General features: G+C 40.9%; 1 pseudogene; it reads left to right on the top strand.

The window, feature by feature from the left end:
- The first annotated feature begins 11770 nt into the window (after nucleotides 1-11770).
- LOC138162042 (hsc70-interacting protein pseudogene) lies at nucleotides 11771-12854 on the top strand (annotated as a pseudogene).
- Nucleotides 12855-21762: the final 8908 nt, after the last annotated feature.

Genomic DNA, 21762 nt, shown 5'->3' with positions numbered 1-21762 from the left:
AAGCAGGGTGAAATGACAGGGTCACATAGCTAGTGTCTGAGGCCGGATTTGAACTCAGGAAGATGAGTCTTCCTGACTTCAAAGCTAGAATTCTATGCACTATGGTTCCCCCTGGCTGCCCATATCCTACCCTACCTCCCTCTCAATGGTACATTGCTACTCTTAGATGTGCTTTCAGAAAATAGAGCTTTTGACAGCCCTACTCAAGGTCCCACAAAAAGCAAGTATCAGAGGTAGGATTTGAATGTAGGTCATGACTCTGAATTTAATGCTCTTTCTGGCATAGCACAGTGCCCTGGACAAGCGAATCAAAGTATCTGGATCTGCTAAAAGTCTTCCAGAGACCACAGGGACTCTCTTGGTAGCATTCCCTACCCTTTTCCCTGGCCCAGCAGGAACAAGCCTAAAATGAAGATCCCTGGGCAGCCTGTGCACAGGGACATGTGGGTGCATTCGCATTCATGTGTATCTGGAGGTATGTGTGTACATTGATTTGCTTTGATTTGTGAGTCTGTGAGTTGATATGCATCATATTCTATTACACTGTGTGTGTTGTTGTGTGCATGTATATGTCTGTTTGTGTATGCATTGGTAAGTTCACTGAATGAATATGCCTTTGCATGTGCTTTGAGAGGTAGAGGAATAAGCTTGTGTATATTTGCATGTTCAAGACAGCTAGGTGGTACAATGCATAGTAGCCAGACCTAGAGTCAGGAAGACCTGAGTTCAAATCTGTCCATGTGACCCTGGACAAGTCGCTTAAAAACCCCTGTTTGCCTCAGTTTCCTCATCTATAAAATAGGGGTAATACTCTCCCAAGGGAAAAAAAATAAGACATTTTTAAAGTACTTTGGAAACCTCAAAGCACTATATAGATTATAATTGCCATTTTATTATTATAATTACTATTATTATAAAGTTATTACAATTATTGCTGCTATTGCTGCATTTGCATTGCTCTCTGGTGTGGCTTTGTGTGTGTATGTAAGTGTACTTTCATGGGTTCATGTGTTTGCATGTGGATGTGTGCACTTTGGTAGATGCATACATGTATGAATATATGAATGTTATGTGTATGTTTGCTTTGATGGGTGAATGTGTACATGTGTTTTGGTGTGTGAGAGTATATATATATATATATATTTGTATGTGTATGTTTTCCCAGGAGCAAAGAAATTAAAGACCCTATTTGTGAAAGTGATATTTTAAACAAAACCTCCTTAAAATCTTCTACCAAAGCCCTGGGAGGGAGAGTAGCTTCAGGCAAAACTGAAGGGCTAGGGATGAGTTCCAGCTCTCTAGCTCTGTCAAGATAATGTTGAAAATAAGCGTGGATACTATGCTGGTTGCACAGCTAGGTGGCTCAGTGGATAGAATGCTGGGCCTAGAGTCAGGAAGATCTGAGCTCAAATCTGGCCTCAGACACTTCCGAGCTGTGTGACCCTGGGCAAGTCACTTAACTCTGTTTGCCTCAGTTTCCTCATCTGTTTCCTGCTCCCCTGGGCCTTGCACTAAAACGTTTGGCTGCTGGAGGATATCTGCAAGCCTGGAGCTGTCCCTCCTAGAGTTGTGCTGAAGCTCTGAGAGATTTGGCAACTGGAGAACACTGACGCATGTGGTGGTTTTCCAAGCTTCCGTCTACCGTTTACCCTGACTGTGCTTAGGTACTCAGGGAGGGGGTAGGTGTCATGGTGTTGGCATTTGCCTACTCCACCCCCCTAAGGCTCAGTATCTCCCCCTGGTTTGCTGAGGTGGGGCCTGCCACTGGCTTGCTATCTCTCATCCTTTACTGCTCCCCCTTCCACAGGGGCCTTTCCTGTTAATCCCCCAAGCTTCCTAGGCTACAAGACTGCTGCATCCTGTCTTTCTTTGACTCAGCTATTCCAGGGTTTTTCCTGGGGTGATATTTTCTAGGCTTTCAGACATCAGTAAGGGAGGGTGAGAGCAACTTCCTTCTTTCTCCACCATCTTGGCTCCCGGAAGCAGGAGTTTAGTTTCTTCATATGTTAAATGATCTGGAGAAGGAAAAGGCAAACCACTCCAGTATCTTTGCCAAGAAAACCCCGAATGGGGTCACAAAGAGTTGGACATGACTGAACAACAACACACACCCACACTGTGCTTTTTGGTGTTGATAAAAATGACAATACCTGTTTTCAAGTAACTTACATTCTACTGAAAGCATCAGTGTCTAGAGAGGGATGAAGATTGATGAGGTACCAGCTAAAGTCAAGGACAGCTAGAGCTGCCATTCTTCCAGGATGCCTGGGAAAATGAAGACAAAGGTGGTGGTTGCTTAGCATAGTCCCCAGCTTATGTAATGCTTAACAAGAGTTTGCTGATTGATTGTGGACCTAGAATTCCATTTTGACTAAGGTCTGAGTCAACAAAAGTTCAATTCTTTCTCTAAGATTAATGAGAATATCTACTTACATGTCCATTATGTCTTAAGGTTTGCAGAACACTTTTCTGACAATTCAGATAATGTGACTGTTATTATCTCCATTTTACAGGTGAGAAAATTGAGGCATTGGGATAATAAATTGTTTGCCCCACATAGGAAGTAAGCACTGGAACTGAGATTCAAATCTGTTTCTTGTACTTTCATGCCCAATACTCTTTCTATGATATCACACTTCCCTGGAACCTGAATGGGAGACCAGCATTCAGACCAGTCAGAAAATGCCCATAGGTTGAGAAAAGAGAGGTAATGTGGTAAAATACATAGAGTGTGGAATATGAAGTCACAAACACTTGTCTTCAAATTCCAGCTCCAAAGACTAACGTGTTGTGTCATCTCCCCCTAAAAATGTACTCCAGTGTGAAGAGTCAGCACCTTTTATCCTGGAGAGATGTGCTCAATAGCAACTCAGAGAAATAATCAGAATGCCTTGTAACTGTGCCCCTTTAAACAAAATTTTTTTCAATATGTCCAAATCTGAACTTGTTACCTTTTCCCCAAATCCTTGTATATCCCAAATGTCCCCATTTCTGTTGAAAGCACCACGGTCTTTCCAGGCTCTCAGGTATGTAACCCTAACATTCTCCTCAACTCCTCACACTCCCTCACCCCACAGATCCCATCAGGTGCTAAACTGTGGTATTTCTACTTCATAACGTAATTTACACCCAAGCACTTCTCTCCACTCAATCAGCTACCACCTTAGTTCAGACCTTCATCACCTTTCACCTAGTCTATTACAATGGCCTCCTAATTGGTCCCCCTGACTCAAGTCTCTCCTCACTCAAATCCATCCTCCATACAGCTGCCAAAATGATTCCATGTGACTCTCCTCCTCAATTAGCTCCAGCAGCTCCAGTGCCACCAGAATCAAATATAATCTACTCTGTTCAGTTTTTAAAGTCCCTTACCACTTAAATCCAATCTGGATTTTTTGAGTTTCATTGTATATTGTGCCCCATAATAAGGTCAAACTGACATTCTGTCTATATTCCATTTCCTGTCTCTAGGCTTTGCAATAGCCATTGTCCATTCCTTGAAAGAAGTCCCTTCTCTTCCTTCAAGACTCAGCTCTTGCACCACCACATGTCCTTGGCATCTTCCACGTTAGAGTGTGAGCTCCTTGGGAGTGGAGATTGTTCATTCATTCACTTTCTCTATATCCCAAGCCACTAGCATTATGCCCAGCACACAGTAGATGCTTAATAAATCAGTCATCCCATCTTATTCTCACCATATTCTTGCGATGCTGGTGAAAGTTCCCTCTTGTTCAAATTAGGAAACTGAGGGCCAGAGACAAAAAGCCATATTGCCCATTTTAGATAGCATAGCTTTGACTAGAAGGTCTTAGATATAGAAATTTCAAAAGGTTCATGATCCATGAGAAACTTCAGGATAATGTACAGGTCCTCATTGGTGCTACTTTCCTTTTCTATAGAAAGGCTTACTCAGGAGGCTTTGACAATTAATTAAGAGTTGGGTACTAACAAATTGGAGTTAATTATCTGGACAGATCTAATTGCTGCTACAAGTTGGTTGAAATTAAATAAAGCCACCAATTTTAAGTGTAGAGAGACTTTTAAAGGCATTACTTAATGGTAATTGAACATTTTCAGGATTTGGGGAGTTGGGGTAGAGGAGGAGGCTATGGATCTGTAATTTCATCAGTGCAGAAGTCCCAGTGTGGAGATTCCCTCCACTAATGCAAATCAGCAATGTCTTTGTAAATGAAAGCCTTAGACTCCACTTAGTGAATTGTCTAGAGGCAGTTAGACTTTGTGACTTGCCCATGGTTACACAGCCAGCATGGAATTCAAGAATAGCCTTCTAACCATTATACCAAACTGTCCTTTATCCAGATCTTACCATGAGAAAAATCCATATCCCTTCAGCTAAAGAAATACATTTTATACCATCCCAGTAATGATTATTACTACTCCTTCTAAAAGAATATGACAGCCCATAACAGGAGGACAGTGACTCCATGACATGTGACAGGGGCATACATCAACAAAGTGATGACCCATGAAGTACTGGGTGCTGTCCATGGTACTATGGGTCCAAAGACAAAATGAACTCATCCCTACCTTCAAGGAGCTACAACCAGGAATCACATGTAGACATTGGAGAGAAGTGGATTTCAGCTGGATATAAGAGAAAACATCATTTTAAAAAGTGAAATGGGCTGCCTTGGGAAGTAGTGACCTTACCGTTACTGAAGGTATTCAAGCAGAGGCTGGGCAACCACTCACTAAGGGTATTAAAGACACCCTCTAAGGTCTTTTGCAACCATGAAATCTTATTGCTCAGAATGCGCTGTAGGTGTAAATGTCTCCTCTAGAGTTCTTTGTCATGCCCAAGCCCTTGGATTTGGGACTAGATTTTTTTATTCCCATAAGTGGACATGATGCTGAGAACCCAAATTATGAAGATGGAAGAATGTCATAGGCCTCTGGTTGTGCCGGAGTCAGCTTGTACCAACACCCAGATTGTTAAATTTTCAGTATGATCATTTAAACCTTGGAAACCAGAAAACACTATAATTCAGAGCTTCATTTATTTTTGTTTTGTTGATTATCTAGACTTGAGAAAGTGATGGAGAAAATATTAATAATGAAGATTAAACTTTAAAAATGTATTTTTCTGGAGAGCTGGTTGTTAAACATTTAACAGCATTCCCTTGGCTGTATACCATTAGTCTCTGGGGCCCAAGACAAAGAGATGAGGAAGATTCAGGGAAGCCCATCCCTATGCGGCACATACCCTCACCAAGATAGATGGCAAGTGTCTTCTTCACTTTTAAATGATGGTGCTATGCCATCTGCTCTCCCCCACTGAGCCTAATGTAAGAGTGTGAGCTGCATAAATCTAAATTAATAAGAAGGAAAAGGGAAACAATAATACACCAAGTTCAGAATGATAGCTTGGGCAACCCATCAGAAATGTGGACTCCAAAGGAGCCCTGGTGTTCAAGAGGAGCCAGGTGGACTAGCTGAGTTCTGGGCTCAGCTCAGCTCTGACCATCTTTTCTGAACTCAGTCTGTTGTCTGGGTCAGGGATTAAGCCATCACAGGCACCTCTTCTGCACTAGAGTCAAGGCTATGGCATTGGAGGTTAAGGGGGTGGAGAGGTCTCCCTCTAACAGAGTATTATAGAGATCAGCCACTATGTACTTTAGACCAGATGTCCAAAAAGTCACATTCTGTAGTAGAAAATCATATGTCAATTAAATAAGAGGTCAGAAAACTTGACTCCAGATTGTCCAGTCTGGAGAAGATAAGGGGGGAAGCATGATTGGAGGAGGACATGATTATAGGGCTCAAATACTTTGATGCAATGGATAGAGTGCTGGGCAAAGGAGGGTGCTGGAAGTATTCAAGAAGATCTGAGTTCAAATTCATTCCCAGCTATTTACTAGTGGTCTGACCGCTCCTTAACCTCTATCTGTCTCATTTTCCTTAACTATAAAATGGACATAATAACAGTATCTGCCTTTCGGAGTTGTTGTGAGGATCAAAGGAGATAATAATTCTAAAGAGCTTAGTACGGTGCCTGGTACATAGCAGGCATTATATAATGCTAGCTATTCTTACTATTACTATGTTATACCACTGGTGTGACCTTGGGCAAGTCATTTAACCTTTATGGGCCTCAGTTTCCTCATTTGTAAAATGAAGGGGTTTGACTGAATGACTTCTGAGTCCCTTCCAGCTTTAGAGCTAGGACCCTATTTGGAAACTAGATTATATTTGCTCTGCTGCAAACAAAATGACAAGAACAACTAACCTTAATAGGGGGTGTTTATATTTGCAAAGTACTTTCCAGACATTATTTCATCTCAGCCCTCAAAGCAGCCCTGTGAGGCAGGTGTTCCAGATATTATTAGCCCATTTTACATATGTGGAAACTGAGGTTCAGAGAGGAGAAAGGATAACATCATCATACTAATTATAGCTAGAATCTATCTGGTGCTTTAAGGTTTGCAAAGTGCTGTATATATCTTGTCTTATTTCTCCTTATGACACCTCTGTGAGGCAGGTCCTCTTATCATCCCCACTTTACAAGATTGGGAAATTAAGGCTGAGAGCAGTTAAGGGAGAAGCTCCAGGTGGCAAAGCTTCATTACTGTGGCAGCAACCTCAGGACTTGGAGAAGACAGAACCTATAGATAAATGTTCTTTCCTTCACTGCCTCACCAACCTACACACACACACACACGCACACACACGCACATACACACACACAAACACACAAACCTTCTTGACTCCCCCCAACAGAATGCACTCTCCTTGAGGTCGGGGCCATTCCACTTTTGTACCCTCAACACTTGGTACATAGTAAGTGCTTAATAAACACTTGCTGATGGAATGGTGGGTTGGTTTTTGTTTCCATTTAACAAACTTTAATCGATCTCTACTTGACCAAACATCACATTGTAGAGATGGGGAAACAAGCCAAGAGACTGAGGCCAACGTCACGCCCCTGGGAGCTGACAAAGCCAGCACTTGGACTTGGGCACTCTCGCCCTGGTCTGGCCGACTTTGCCTGTTCTGTGGCAGCTCTGCACTGTGCACGTGTGGAGATGGGCAGACGAGCGTGGCCCTGCTGGGATACCGGGAGCCTCGGATGAGGCGGTGAGTGCCACAGGACACTGGGCGGATAACGACTGTCCATCATCATCACCATTACTCTCATCACTGTTGTCATTGTCATTATCAGCCTTCCCATCCTCCTCGTCACCATCATCATTCTCCTCGTCATCATTATATTCTCATCACCATCGTCATCCTCATCATTACTATTGTCATCATTATTATATTCTCACCATCGTCATCAATATCATTATTCTCATCATCTTCATTATCGTTATTATTCTCATTATTACTATATTCTCATCATCGTCATCATCATCATCATCATTCTCATCGTAATTGCCACCGTCATTATCATTATTCTCATTGTTATCATCATCATCATAATCATTATCACTGTCATTATTGCTATTAATAGAATGCCACCGCAGACCTGCTCTGCCGTTAGGATGGCCTGGCTAGGAGGCAGGTGTTTCGCATATTAGAGTATTTCCTCTCTTCAGTGTCTCAGCCCCCTTTGAATATGTCCATGGGGGTAGCTCAGAGATTCCTGAGATTCATAATTGGAGTGAAACAATTTGCTCTGGTCACCTTGCATTTGCCAAGGGAGAATTTTATGAATAAGTGAGCCTCTACAGTGTAATTTTTAAAAAGGCAAGAATCCCAAGAAAGAGTCCAAATGCTATCTGCACTAAGAAAAAAGGGCAGATTCTGCTATCAGCTTCTGCAGAAGTAGCTTCCCTGGAGAACTACAAAAGGTATGAATCAACAATCATGCACAATAACTGTCCATATTAATTGACTTGGGAAAGGGAGCCTCAATCCATTATTGAGTCCTGAAGGACGCTGAGAAATAAGAACTTCTGTGTAGTCTGAGGGGATGGGGTCAGGGACAGAGGGTAGAATCATGGGATCATAGATTTAGAGCCCAAGGGGATTTGAACTCAGATCCTCTGACTCCAGAACCAGTTCTTCTTTTAGAATACTAAGTTGTGGGGAGGCCAGATGTCTCAGCCAGTAAGAGCACCAGCTCCAGTGTCAGAATGACCTGGGGATCAAATCCAGGCTCAGATACTTAGCACCACACCCAGAAATAACTGACTGTGTAACCTTGAGCAAGTTACTTAACCCTGATTGCTTAAAAATAAATAAATAAATGGAATACTAAGTTGTATTACAGATTAATGAAAGGATGCTCTAGGGGAACAGATTTTAATGCATTGTAAGGAAGAACTTCTAAATAATAAGAACTACCAAAAAGAAGTATGGGCTGACTCTTGATGGAGTGAATTCTTTGGCAGTGTTCAGAGACTGGAGAACCACCCACCCAGGGGGATCAGACTATTACAATAATTGTGGTAAAAGTTAATGGGAGGCCAGTTTAGGGTGACTAGAACACATATAGAAAAGAAGAGATAGATGGGAAGTAATCCCCAGATGGGATGGAAGGTTGAGCACGATAACCTTCCAATATGCAGTATTCAATATCCAATATCCATCCCAAATCTAGGACTTTATCCACTGCTACCTTGAGTCTAAACCATACCATAAATAAGTTGCACACTTTGCATAAATCACTTGATCTCTAGGAGTTTGACTTTTTGAAATGGAAATGATGCTTTGTGCCATTTAATTCTGCTGGGGAATGGTAGTATTCTCAGGATCAAATGAGAATGTGTATTCATATTACTTATAATGTAAAGCCTACCTAGAGATGAGTTTATAGTTACTCTTCTTCCTGGAGTGTAAGTAGTTATCCAAGGCTAAATAAAGGAAACATCAACCTACAAAACAACTTGGATTTGAAGTCAGAGAAAAAAAGCCTCCACCACTTACTAGCTGTGTGACCTTGGGCAAGTCACTTTTCTGGGCCTCAGTTTCCTCATATGTAAAATGGGAGGGCTTAGACTAGAGGAGCTTTCGGGCCCCTTCCATCTTTAAAGCCATGACCCTCTGATCCCATTTTTTGAGCATCCCTATTGTATGGGGTGTCACTGTGCCAAGTGTTAAGCACCAAGAAGGTATTCCTTGGTAGCAGAGTGCTAAATTTTTTCAATAAATATTGATTTAGTTCCTACTATAGGAAGTACACCACGAAAGAGGATAAGATAAAGTTTAGACTAGACACAAAGTTTAGAGAAGACATAATCCCTCCCTTAGGATTCAAATAAAGTTGCCAACCACCTGGTAGGAAGCCAGTTGCTTCTCATCCCTATGACATTTTCACAGTATCATGGGCTCTAGGACTAAAGAAGGCCACAGAGGTCTTGCAATAATAATAACTGCATTTATGTTGCAACTTAAGGTTTGTAAGGTGCTTTATAAGTATGATCTTATTTGGTCCTCATAATTCTGGGAAGGAAGTACTCTTACTACTCCCATTGTACAGATGAGGAAACTGAGGTTGAAAGAGGTTGTGACTTGTGAGAGTCACACAATTAAGAAGTTTCTGAAGCAAGGTTTGAACTCTGAGACTCTGTTTCTTCATCTGTAAAAATGAGGGGATTTGACTAGAGCAGAGATTCTTTTATATAATTAATTTATTTTAGTTTTCAACATTCACTTCCATGAAATTATGAGTTTCAAAATTTTTCCCCTCTCTCTCCACTCCCCAAGACAGCCTGCAATCTGCTATAGGCTCTACCTATGCCTTCATATTAAATATATTTTCACATTAGTCATGATGTGAAAAAGGATTAGAACTAATGAAAGAAGCCTCGAGAAAGAAGAAACAAAACAAAAGAACAGCAAATAGCACACTTCTGGCCACGTTCAGACTCCACAGTTCTTTCTCTGGATGTGGACAGCATTCTGCATCATGAGTCTTTTGGAGTAGTCTTCGACGCTGGCATTGATGAGAAGAGCTAAGTCGATCAAGGTCAGTCATCACACAATGTGGTTGTTACTGTGTTCGACGCTCTGGTTCGGTAGTGCAGAGATGCTTAATTTATGATCTTCTTCTAAAACAAAATGACTTCTGTATTCTAATATAATTGCTTCCTTTGGTTTTCCCATACATTTTTGTTTGTTGATTTAAAAACACGATTCTGAAAAGGGTCCATGGACTTCACCAGACAAAGAAGTCCACATCACAAAAAAGGTTGATTTCCTGACATAGCAGATGGCATGGGACTCAGGGGGAGGAAACCCTCAGTTCAAAATCCACCCCAGATAAGTACTTGGATGTGTGACTCTGAATGTCACTCAACCTCTCTGGCCCTCAGTTTCCTCATCTGTAAAATGAGGAGTTGGACAAGATGGCTTTTGAGTTCACTTCCAGTTCCATGTCTATATCCCATGAACAACATCAATGGAAAGAAAAACAATAAAATGAAACTGAATATAGTGTAACAATGATAACAAAACCTGTTCTTTGAAAAGAGGGAGCAGGCACCCTTCTCCATCATTAGAGGTGCCGAATTGTGGGTATAGAACATTGCTTATTCTCTCAGACTTGGCTGATAGAGTGATTGGTCTAGCTGAAATGTGTTTCCTCTCCTTTCTCCTCCCTTCCCTCATTCCTCTATCCACTCCCTTTCCCTTCCTTATTCCCTCACTCCTTCCCCTTCCCTCCCTTCTCCCTTCCTTCTTTCCTTCATTTCCTTTTTTTCTTCCATACCTCCTTCTTTCTATGCCTCTTTCCTTCCTTCCTTTTTCTTCCATTCTTCCTTACTTTTTTTACTCTCTCCTTCTCTCTCTGCCTTCATCCATGCTTCCTTCCTTTTACCTACCTCTCTACCTCTTTTTCTTCCTCCTTTACTTCTGTCCTCTTTTCCTCCTTTCCTCTCTCTCCTTCCTCCCTGCCTTCCTTCCTTTCTTCCCTCCCTCCTATCTTCATTCCTTCCCTCCTTTCTTCTCTTCCCTCTCTCCCTTTCTCCCTTCCTTCTTTCCTTCATTCCATTCTGATAGCTTCCTTGTAAGGAATGAAATAGTAATAAATTTAGAAATGAAAGTGATTGATACAACAGAAGTATCAATGACTTTAGAGTCAGAGAAGCTGAAATCCAACTCTCCTCTGACCCTCACTGTCTCAGTGTCATTGGGCAAGTCATTTAACTGTTCTAGACTAGAAGAGCACTCATGTTCCTTCCTATGATGTGAATAAAAGCTTTTTAAATGATCGTTATTTCTAATGCTTTGAAAAATTCAATCACTGGAGTTATTCCTCCCATCCACCCTATGACTTTAGCTTTTCTGGAATTCCAAGCCTGGGCCATTCAAAGGAGACTCTGATCTGGTACAGACATGAATTGTGAATGATGGGGCTATGCCAGAATCAGCGATGTTCATGGGATGGCCTGTAAGTCTATAAGGTATTAGAAAGGAAATCTCTTTTGACACCTTAGAAAATGTTTAGATTAATCAAATATTAAGGCTTGTTCCCTGCTTAGACTGAAGCATAATCAGAAGGACTGAAGTATATCTTGTCTACTTAGGAAAGGTTTGGGCGAATTCCCTTGCTTTTCTGGCAATAGCAAATGGCCAATTGCATGGGTGCTATATTGGTATGTTTAACTCTTGGAAACACCTTAATTAGACTTTTTTCTTTTCAATAGACATTTCCCAACTGGGAAAACAATAAGGAGGACCAATTTCACTGGCATCTTATTTGATGGGAAAATTCTCTTTCTCTTCTTTTGTTGGCTCAGAAGTGATTTCTGTAAAGCCCACTCATTTAGTATAGTACCTAGCTTTCTGGCCCCTGGCGCTTCCGAAGATGTACAGCAGAAAGCTTAATGAGCTCCAAGTCTTCATCAGGCTCTGCCAGCAGGACCCAGACCTCCTGCACATGAACCAGAGTGGGTGGAGAGGAGGGTAGTAAAATCCCACCTGCTCCACATATAACTTACTCGGAAGAAAGAACCAAGAAGCAGAAAAAGCTGGAAGTAAGAAACCAGAGGAAGCTTCAGATAGGGAAGAAGGGGATGGAAAAATTAACAATGGAGGAGTGATTGAAGTGGATGTGGCTTTCCCTCAAGAAATAGGAGATGAAACTGTAGAGATAACAAGATAATAGATCAGGCTGATGAAAAGAGAGTGGTGGCCACTGATGCCCTCAATACTGGTGAACTTCAGAGAGCTATTGAATTATTCACAGAGGCCATCAGACTAAATCCTCATTTGGCCATTTTGTGTTCCAAGAGAGCCAGTATGTTTACGAAACTACAAAAGCTCAGTGCTTCTAGCAGAGATTGGGAGAGAGAGATTAAAATAAACCTTGACTCTGTTCCGCCTTACATGTGTCAAAGGAAAGACTCCTTGAGCACTGGGAGGGCTTGGCCCATGATCTTGCCATAGCTTATAAATCAGACTATGATAAAGATGCCAGAGCTATGCTGGAGGAAATATAAGCAAGGGCCCAGTAAGACTGTTGGACATCAGTGGAAATATGAAAGAAAATGTGAGAAGGGAGAGATCATAGAACAGACTTAAGACTCAAGAGGACCAGGAGCTAGCCCAAAGGGAGGAAGAAGCCCAGAGAACCGAGGGAGCCCAATTTGGTACTTTTCCCAGTTTTCCTACAGGCATGACTGAAAACTTTAGAGGCATGCATGGCATAAGAGGGATCATGCCTGGGATGGCAGGAATTTCGGTGCTCAGTAAAATTCTTAGTGACCCAGGAGCCCTTGCAGTCAATTCAGGATCCAGAGAGCTTCAGGTGGTATTGTAAAATTAAGAACTCCCACATATCCAAACATCAGAGCAATGCAAAGATTATGAATCTCATCAACAAATTGTCTGACAAATTTGAAGTTCAAACACAAATGCCCTTTAAACATATAAAGGCCTCAAGGAAGTAAAAACAACCCAGATCACTGAATGAACCTCATTCACAATAATATAAACAAAATATGCCTCTGATCTTCTAGTGAAGAAAGCTGGGGTGCTTGGAAAATAATCTTCCCCTCCTCTGCCCCAGTGCAACAGAACATTTTACAGTGATTGGCTAGTCATTAGTCTATAGGATAATGTTGTCCTACTCAGAATCACAAACTCAAGAAACATAAAAGCATTTTTCTAAAATATTAAAATTACTTAAAGAAAAAAGGGAAGGCAGTGCATAAAATTATTTTCTTTACCAATCATAATAGCTTTCCCTTGGACTTGATTAGATGTCAGAGTGAGAAAGAGGAGACTTATATTAAACATTTCTTATCCAGTCAAGGAGGAAAATTGGTCTAATCAGAGAGAAGTGAATATTGCTCATTTGACTTTATAAAATTAGAAATGGCTTCGTGCCTATTGGGGCATTTCGATTTTTTTCTTTAAGTTCTGAGGAGCTTTTTTTAAATGCCTATTTTGATGATAATAATAATAACTTTGTTGTTGCTGTTCAGTCATATCCAACTCTCTGTGACCCCATTTGGGGTTTTCTTGGCAATGATACTGGAGCAGTTTGCCATTTCCTTCTCCAGTTCATTCTACAGAATGGGAAACTGAGGCAAACAGCATTAAGCGACTTTCCCAGGGTCGCCCGGTTAGTGTCTGAGGGGACATTTGAACTTAACTCTTGTTGACTATCCACAGTGCCCCCTCACTGGCCAGTAAGAATAATAACACTTACTCTCTTCCAAATGCTGTGCCAAAATTTTATAATTATAATTTCATTTAATCCTCACAACCATCCGGGAAGGTAACTGCTGTTATGATGGCCATTTATGATGGATGAGGAAACTGAGGCAAACAGTGGTTAAGTGACTTGCCCAGGGTCATACAACCAGTAGATGTCTGAGGACAGGTTTAAACTCTGTTATTCCTGACTTCAAGACCCAGTATTGTATCTATTGGGCTAGTTTTGATGGCAAAACCAAATGTTGAACCACCAATGTACTTGAGCAGAGACTGAAACTGCATGCCATCATTTTAACACATGTTCTCTCCCATGCCCACACATTAGGAAGTTGGGTGTATTGTGGGTTAGGAAGAGAATGACCAAATCCCGCATTGTGATGCAGGGCATGCCTTGGGGGGATGCTTCTGTAAGACTGGATCATCACTAGGTAACCTGGCTCCTCTGTAGGCCAACATAGCACTTTGTATTCTGCATAGGGAAAAGAAGGAGGAGGCTCCTTTTCTTTCTCCATGGATATGTGCTGATTTCCTTTCCTCAGAAACAGACATCTGCTCTCTCTGGGATCCACATTTTCCATTGTTTCCCACAGTCTGTTTTTCCTCATTTTATTGAGTTTAAAATAGTTCTCATACAGTCAATATTACCAAAGGCTGCCTTTTGAGCAAGCATTGCTGAATGCTTGGTTTAATATATGTATATGTGTTCATGTATGTATGTATGTGTACACACATAAATGTACATGTGTAGGTGTATGTATGTATTAGGGGCAGACAGTGCAGTGGATAGAACCTAGAGTTAAGAAGATCTGAGTTCAAATCTGGCCTCAGATATTTGCTACTGTGTGACCCAGGGCAAGTTACTTTACCCCTATTCACCTCATTTCCTCATCTGTAAAAATGGGGATGCAATGAAAAAGGCAATAGTAAAAAAAAAAAAAAACTCCAGTATCTTTGTCAAGAAAACCCCATGGACTTTCCATGGAGTCACAAAGGGTTGACAAGGACTGAACAAAAACAACAAAAATGTGTATACACAGATATATGTGTGTGCATATATGTGTATATAGACATACACACACGTATATACATACATGTGCATGTGTGTGCATATACATATGTATATACACGTGTGTATATATACATATATATATATATATATATCCTAAACTTCTTATTCGGCCAAAACATTCCTTTTTGTTCACCTGGATGCTGAGCACTCTAACATTGCTTTTCTTGGGTTTTCTTTTAAAAAAGAGAGAGAGGGGGTTCCTGATTTTTCTTATTTTTTACTTGGAAAATATCCCTTTAAAATGATATTTGAATTAATCTTTCCATTTTGGAGAAGGAAGGCATGAGGATTGGATTAATGGATCCATAAACACACAGGTGAACTCAGCTATATGATCCAATATTTTTAAAATGTGATTTATAGATTAGATTTGTGATTCAAAAAAAATACTCCTACAGTATCTAAAGACCGGTTCTCAGGGTGGAGAGTGCACTTCAAATATTAATGGGGGGTCTAAATCTGTTTTCTTTTTCAGTTCAACCTTTTGCACTCAAAATTCATGAGTGTTTATTGATTTAGGCAACCTTCCCAGGACACCTGCACTGTAGGTTCTTTGTGTTCAATTTTAATATGCCCTGCCTTATCAATTATTAACTGGCTAAAGTGAAAGCCACATAAATCTTCTTCTCTGACCAAAGAGAATGGCTCAGATTGTTGTTGGTTTTTTTTCCTGGAAATGTAGTGTGTGGAGGCACTGGGGGACTGAGAAGCCCCAAAGCTTTACACAGAAGGCATCAGGATATATGGGAATCCCAGTTGATTTCTTGAGTTCTGCAGTGAGGGTATATACTTAACTTTAGTCCAATTCAATTTCATAGGCTTTTTAAAAAGTATATTTATTACTGACATCTATCTTCACATTATTTCCCATACCCATCCCCAGAATGAATTCTTGTGACAAAAGAAATTAATAAATACTGTTGCAGAAAGCTTGTCTGAATATGTATACATTATTCTGCTTTTGTAGTTTTTATCTCTCCTCTGTGAGGGAGGGTATATATACTTTATCCCTTCTCCCAGACTTTCATTGGGTTTTTTTCTCCATTATTCCAGTTCAACTTTCCTTGAGTGATCTTTTTAAAAACCTGATGGCTTCTGTTCTTATATTATCTCCATTTCCTATCACATATCCCTTCCCCAAACAGAGAGCCATCCTTTATGACAAAAAAAGGCAATCAATAAACATTTATAAAATGCCTACTATGGGCCAGGGATTATGCAATACCAAAAGAAAGGGGAAGAGTAGAGTGGCTCAGTAGAAGTAAGAAACCCATTCGACTAAGTCCAACAGTATGATATAATACTCCATTTTTATGGTCCCTGTAATGTAATGCCAAAAGAAGGCAACTTCCCAGGTTCAAAATACCAGCATAGGTGCTCTCTATTTTATTCAGTGACAAACCAAGAACAGAGAAGATCAAAACATGACATCATTCCAAATACAGCATTTACTAAGCGTGATTAAATAATCTCCAAGTACTACCCCACCCCAGGACCTTCCAATCCTTCAATCAATTACAAAGTCTCTGTTCTAAATACTTCTCCACCCCTAGGCTATACCTTAATTAAGTCCACCACAAAGCCCCTCTTCTCAAATGGAGATTAGTTTCCAAACATAAGGTCAAAAGTTCCCCACCCCTGGATCACAATTGAATCTACCCCAGAGTTACATCAAGTTTAAACACAGCACTTAATACCCAAATGGAGTTCTTTTCTTCATCTTGACACGAGGCAAGTTCTCAGCAATCTTAGTTCCTGGGGAGACAAGGCTTAGCAAGGCCATAAGATACATTGCCAATCCCTTCATGAATTTATCCTCTGTCTGTAGAACAGTCCTAGAACCCCTGAACACATTAGCAAAGCCCTCTCCCAGGATTTCTGTAAACATACAACAAGAAAATCCTTCTTCAGGGCTTCTGAACCAACAGAAAGGCTCCCAGACCCCTGCAACAACAGCACTGTCCTTCACCAGTGGACAGTATTCACTCTGTCTGCAGGACAGTCTCCAGACCCCTGCAACAACAGCACTGTCCCTCACCAGTGGACAGTATTCACTCTCTGTCTGCAGGACAGTCTCAGGGCTTCTTAGCGAACAGCCAGGTTCCAGGACTTCTTCAACAAAAGGACTGTCTTTCACCAGTGGACAAATCTGGCAAAACAACATCAAAACAGACATACAAAGTACCAGCAAAACAGCCATGTCTCCTCAGTCCTTGGCAGCTCAGGGGGCAGGTCTCAAAAGTCCAGGGCAATTCAAAGCGGCCACCAGCAATTCTCTTAGTCTCTCTCTCTCCACGAGGTGCTGCTTTTCTAAAAAGATCTTCCACCTCTCTCTTATCTCTCCAAATCTACGTCACCAGCTCCTCCCAGTTCAGGACTTTCTTTTCACATCAACAAGCCCATCCCACAGGTGGGATTAACAAACTCTGGGCTTTAACACAATCAATTTGAAAACCAAGCCAATACAGGGGAATCTTTAATTGCCATTACTATCACAGTCCCCCACTTGGGCCAAGAAGAAAGAGAAGGTAATTTGCCTAATATCTTCTTTGGGGCCATCCTTGATCACTACAATTCCAAAGCATTTAGTTTCTCCCCCCCTTCCCCAACAATCATTTGTTAAACACCTGCTAGGCACTTGGATAGACTCCCTGTATACAAAAACCAAAACAAAGCAGTCCCTGCCATCAAACAGTTTACATTCTAGGGGATGGTAAGGTTGGGGGATGGGGCAATAAGCCAGAAGCTCACGGAGAGGTACATACAAAATGAAGCAGCATTTTGCATACCTGTGCAATCTGCATACGTAACTCTTACCTTGCTGGCTTTCCAAGTTAGAGAGGGTTCCCAGAAAGATGCAATATGTTCCAAGTATCTATGGCACCTGAGCAGACTTTAGCAAGCCTTCCCAAGGACCCAAGACATTTGAACTTCCATTGGAGAAAACTCTAGGAAGAACAATGTGGAAAATCCATCTTGGCCAAATTATGCAGACCAAAGGGAGGACTGTAGGGTCAAGTGATGTGGACTGTCCCCCGACACTCTGCACACTCCCTCCTGTACACTGCAGGTGGCTTTTGAAGGTAACAGTGATTGGGAATGGTGAGTAATGCCCAGAGATGCCTCTGGACTGGAATGGACTGGTGAGTCAGGCCCATACTGAGTCCCAACACTTTCCTCTTCTCCCTCTCTGACCCCTCTGAGCCTGAGGGCTCTCCATTAATTACCTTAATGTCCACTTTCTGCTGTTCCTCCCTCTGAACCTAAAAAGTGGAGGAATCAAGGGGAAAGGTGCTTATTTTACTTCCTATTGGCTGCAGTATTCCTTCCCCACCCCCAAACTATTCCAAATGAACTATTCCCCAACTATTTATTTCCATTTCTACTTAAAAGAAAAATGAGTGACTGCCAAATTCTGACTGGCTAATGTATCTTATTTTCTGGTCTGGGACTATATCTGTAGAGAGAAAATAGTTCACTCTTAAAGAGAGAGGAGGCACATTTACTCTGAGGTGAGATGGGGTCCTGAACCTCCATTGGTTAAAGCATACAAATCATTGTGATATTGCATAAGAATACTAAGAAATCATAAAAATAAATCCAAGAACAGTTCTCAAGGAGATGATGGATGGGGAAAGTCACTTCAGATGATATTTGTAGTGAGATCATTTCTGCATGTGGCTTGTTAGGTAGCCAGAAGGATTTCTTGCACTCATCCTTTTTATAAATGAGGAAACTGGGGGTGGTGGAGCCAAGATGGCAGCATAGAAGCAGGAAAACTCCATGAACTCCCCCCATAACCACCTCAAATACCTATGAAATATGACTCTAAACAAACTTTAGAGCTGCAGAACTCACAAAGTGACAGAGAGAAACAAATATCCCACTGAAGACAGCCCAGCAGGCTGGCAGGAAGGGTCCATCACAGAGTGCTGGGAGCTGAGCCCAGCCTTGCGTGAGCTCTTGGTTTTAGTCCCAGGGTGGCTGGAGAGGACTTCAAGAGAGTGGATCACCAACAGCTGTGGCGGTTGCCAGAATTATCAGCCCATAAATGCCAAAGACAAAGTGAGAGGTCAGTGTGGACTCTGTGGGGATAGGGGGACCAAGAGCATGGTCCAGTGTCTGCCCCCAGGGCTAGAAGGCGAAAATCTGTGGAGGAGAGGAGGCCATGCATGTGGCTGCTGCAGAGCTGGCCTGCAGATTATAGGAAGACCAAGCAACCAGTCTGAGGGTGATCTCTCTTGCTTTAACCTGCTTGGATCTGGATCACTGTTTCAGGTGGAGGTCCTGGGGTATGTGTCCACATGCCAGAGTTTGTGGAGGCTTCAGAGAGGGCACCCAATTAATAGCTCTGGCAGCTGAGAAAAATGCCAGCGATTTGGGACAAAGCTCTCCCCTCTGGAAGCAGAGATCTACTGTGGCAAAAAGCTCAAAAGTCAAGTAATTGAGTGGCAACATGAGCAAGCAAAGGAAACACAGCAAGCACAGCAATCAAACCTTAGATTCCTTTTTGGGGGACAAAAAGGATCAAGTCATGGAACAGCAGGAAGACAATGAAGTCAGAACTCATGCACCAAAAGCTTTCAAAAAAATATGAACTAGTTACAGGCCATAGAGGAGCTCAAGAAGGATTTTGAAAACCAAGTAAGAGAAGTGGAGGAAAAATTGGGAAGAGAAATGAGAATGATGCAAGAAAATCATGAAAAGAGAGTCAACAACCTGACTGAAGAAAATAACACCTTAAAAAATAGACTAATTCAAATGTCAAAAGAGGCCCAAAAAAGCCAATGAGGAGAAGAATGCCTTAAAAAGTCAAATTTGCCAGATGGAAAAAGAATCTCAAAAGCTCACTGAAGAGAATAATTCCTTCAGAATTAGACTGGAGCAAATGGACCAGAGGGAAAAATAGAAATTGAAAGGATTCACCAATCACCTCTTGAAAAAGATCCCAAAAAGAAAACTCCTAGGAATATTATAGCCAGATTCTAGAGTTCCCAGATCAAGGAGAAAATATTACAAGCAGCCAAGAAGAAATAATTTTAATATTGTGGAAACACAATCAGGATAACACAAGATCTAGCAGCTTCTGCATTAAGGGATCAAAGGCTTGGAATATGATATTCCAGAGGTCAAAGGAGCTAGGATTAAAACCAAAAGTCACCTACCCAGCAAAACTGAGTAAAATGTTTCATGGGAAAATATGGTCATTCAATGAAATAAAGGACTTTCAAGCATTCTTGATGAAAAGAACAGAGTTGAATAGAAAATTTGATATTCAAATACAAGAAGCAAGAAAAGCATGAGAAGGTAAACAGAGAAAAGAAATCATAAGGAACTTATCAAAGTTGAACTATTTACATTCCTACATGGAAAAAATGATAACTGTAACTTATGAAACTTTTCTCAGTATGAGGATAGTTGAAGGGAATATAAATGTGTGTATGTATATACATATATACACATATATACATACATACATATATATGTCTATATAGGATGGTATATGTGCATATGAATACATATGTGAGTGTGTGTATATATGTGTACAGGTATACATAGACGGAGGGCACAGGATCAATTGAATAGGAAGGGTTGATATTTTTAAAATAAAATTAAGAGGTGAGAGAGGAATATAATGAGAGGAGATAGGGAGAGACAAAATAGGGTAAATTATCTCATATAAAAGAGGCAAGGGAAAACTGTTACAATGAAGGGGAAGAACAGGAAGACAAAAGGGAATGGGTCACCCTTACTCTCATTGAATTTGACTTAATGAGGGAATAGCATACACACTAAACTAAGCATCTTACCCTATAGGAAAGTAAGGGGGAGGGGGATGAGAGAGAGTATGATGGAAGGGAGGTCAGATTGGGGGGAAGAGGGTAGTTAGAAGTACACACTTTTGAAAAGGGACAGGGTCAAAGTAAGAAATAGAACAAGTGGGGGGTGGGATAGGATGGAGGGAAATATATCCACTATGGAAATGTTTTGCATAACTACACATGTCCAACCTATATTGAATTGCTTTATCTTCCCAGTAAGGATGGGTAATGAGGGAAGAAGGGAAAGAAACTGGAATTCAAAGTTTTAAATTCAAATGTTTTAAAAAATATATTTTTACATGCACTGGGAAATAAGATACACAGGCATTGGGGTATGGAGATCCATCTTGCCCTACTGGAAAGTTGGAAAGGAAATGAGGGAGGATATAGGAGAAAGTAGATTGGAGGAGGGGGTATTCAGTGGGATCGCTCTTCTGGGGTGATGGGTAGGGGAAAGACAGGGAGAAAATTTGTAATTCAAAATCTTGTGGAAATGAATGTTGTAAACTAAAAATAAACATAAAATTTCAAAAAAAGAATAAATAGAAAGAGAAATTCTATTCAATATAACTACAGAATGTATAAAATACTTGGGAATCTACATGCCAAGATATACACAGGAACTACATTAATACAATTACAAAAAAAATCTTTATGGCAATAGACATCTATATAATTGGAAAAGTTGTTCACGGTAAGGCTAAGAAAATATAAAAATGATAGTATTACTAAAAAACAACAAATGAGGAAACTGAGGCCCAAGAAAATTAAGTGATTATAGGATCATAGATTTGGAACTAGAAGGGCCCTCAGAAGCCCTCTAATCCAACCCCTTTCTTTTACAGTTAAGGAAACTAAATCCCAGGGAGGTCTTACCCAAGATCATAAAGTCCATAATCATCAGAGAAAGGTTTTGAATTGAGGTCTTCTGAGAGCTCTTTCCCCTGCTGTCTCCAAAGGGGAGAGTAAAGTTTAATTAAGAGGTTAAATGTTTCACTTCAATTTTTAAAGCAAGTAATTTCTAGAGGCCAGACTCAAGGTCAAGTCTTCTGACGCTGAGGTCTCTGTCTTTCCAATATATCATTCTGATATTATCTATATTGTCTCTCCCTCATCAGCAGAAACGTATTAAGTGCTAGTCTTCTTACTAGGTGTTAGACATTTTAGGAGGATTTACAGCAAGGGTTTAAATAACAAAGTTTTCTGGTTGATTTTTTTTTTGGTCTGGACTAATGATTTGGTAGT

Source organism: Petaurus breviceps, unplaced genomic scaffold (assembly GCF_028583685.1).
Source record: "Petaurus breviceps papuanus isolate PSGF00001 unplaced genomic scaffold, PetGlider_PUasm1.0 186, whole genome shotgun sequence".
Classification (NCBI taxonomy): domain Eukaryota; kingdom Metazoa; phylum Chordata; class Mammalia; order Diprotodontia; family Petauridae; genus Petaurus; species Petaurus breviceps.
Note: the sequence above shows the minus strand (reverse complement) of the source record. Positions and strands in the feature narration are given on the sequence as shown.